The sequence below is a fragment of the Phoenix dactylifera genome, unplaced genomic scaffold, assembly GCF_009389715.1.
Source record: "Phoenix dactylifera cultivar Barhee BC4 unplaced genomic scaffold, palm_55x_up_171113_PBpolish2nd_filt_p 001459F, whole genome shotgun sequence".
Classification (NCBI taxonomy): Eukaryota; Viridiplantae; Streptophyta; class Magnoliopsida; order Arecales; family Arecaceae; genus Phoenix; species Phoenix dactylifera.
This window is the reverse complement of record NW_024068774.1, coordinates 84,773-86,662: the sequence shown is the minus strand read 5'-3', so window position 1 is coordinate 86,662 and position 1,890 is coordinate 84,773.

The following is a 1,890-nucleotide window of genomic DNA, read 5'->3' as shown; positions in this document are numbered from 1 at the left end:
ACTTGTTACGGGGGAACTTAGCCACCATGCCCCACGTGACCGGCACGCGCGCCCAGGAAGACTACGGCTGCCCCTTGATCCAGCAATCCGACCTCGGGTCGGATATCTTCGGCTCCGCAGCCCGACCCCGAATCGGCTGCCCCTTGATCCAGCAATCCGACCTCGGGTCGGATATCTTCGGCTCCGCAGTCCGACCCCGAGTCGGTTGCCCCTTGATCCAGCAATCCGACCTCGGGTCGGCAATCTCTTGACAACAACAGACTGTTCCCCTGAGGCACGCCGCGGCCCCCTGCTCCACTACTCCCTGCAACGGCCGAATCCGGCGCTGCCCCACGATCCCCTGTAACAGCCGTACAAAGCGGAGCTCCACTACGCCCTGCCATGGCCGTATCCAGCGCTGCCCCACGACGCCCTGTAACGGCCACGTCAGTGGCAACCCCATCGTGCCACACGATGACCAATCCCCAGAAAAACCCCCCAGCCTGATATATATGGGGCTGGGGGGGGAAGGGGGAGGGTAAGAAAGATTTTTCAGAGTATCATCTTACCTGCTACCTCTCCTTCTCCTTCTCCTTCGATCTCCCCTGACTTGATCGTCGGAGGGCCCCCACTACCCTGGTGGTGGTGCGAGGCTTGCTTGCAGGTTTTCCGGCGGAGGCTGGAGCGCAACCAAAGCAATTCAAAGGGAACCCCGTTCACACCGCTGTGCCAATCGTTCTCGGTTTGGACCTCCAGCAACAGTTGGCGCTAGAGGAAGGGACCGGATCTCAGAGCGATCGTAATGGCACGGCGAGGTGGTCGTGGAGCTTCCAATGCTCCCGGTCGCGGGGCCTCTCGCGCCTCTGGCCGGGAGGCCGCTGCATCTCCAACACACTCTCAGCAACACTCCACCGCCCCACCGCCCATTCAGACGGTCGAAGCCGCCCAGTTCGACCAGCTAGCCCAGCAGGTTCGCACCCTCGCGGAGGCGGTGCAGAATCAGCAGGGTGCGATGTCCCGGGCGCCGCAGCGGGCTCAGGAGCTGCTGCTGCCTGAGCGTTCGCCTGTCCTCCTCAACCCGCGCTCCTTCCTCTCCCATGGGGAGGAGCGCCGGCGCGAGGAGGATTCTCGAGCACGCTCCATTCTGCCGGGACCTTCCCACCGGAGCTGCGCGGGGTACGAGAGGCGGGCCCGGGCGCGTTCCCAGACCCCCCAGTCCTCGAGGAACCCGCGCTCCAGTCGGTCCCCCTCTCGCCGCTCCTTGTCTCCCACCCACCGGTCGCGCTCCCTGGACCGGCGGGTGGACGATCTCCACCGACAACTCTAGGTCCTGAAGGGCCATTCCAAAGATCCCTTCGCCGACTTAGAGATCTCCTCCCAGCCGGCGCTCGCCTCGAGGATCCTGCGGACCTCGAATCCGCCGGGGTTCAAAATGCCGGCGATCGAGCCCTATGACGGGGCGGCGGACCCGCGGGATCACGTCGAGAGTTTCAGGACCCTTATGCTCCTCCACGGAGCATCAGATCCCCTTCTCTGCAAGGCTTTCCCGGCAACCCTCCGTGGCCCGGCGAGGGTATGGTTCGCCGGGCTGGAGGCTGAGTCAATCCGGTCCTTCGACCAGTTCACTTGCCTCTTCATCACTCATTTCACCGTCAGTAGCCGGCGGCGACTGGTCTCCGACTCCCTCTTTGATGTCCGACAAAACGAGGGAGAAAGCCTGCGGGATTATCTTACCCGCTTCAACAGGGCTACGCTGGAGGTCCGGAACCTGAGTCAGGAGGTAGCTCTTTCAGCCCTGAAGCGTGGCTTCCGGAAGGGCAGACTCACCTTCTCCCTGGACAAACGCCTGCCGCGGAGCTTCCCAGAGCTGTTGTCCCGGGCGAACCAGTATGCGGACGCCGAGGAGGCGGC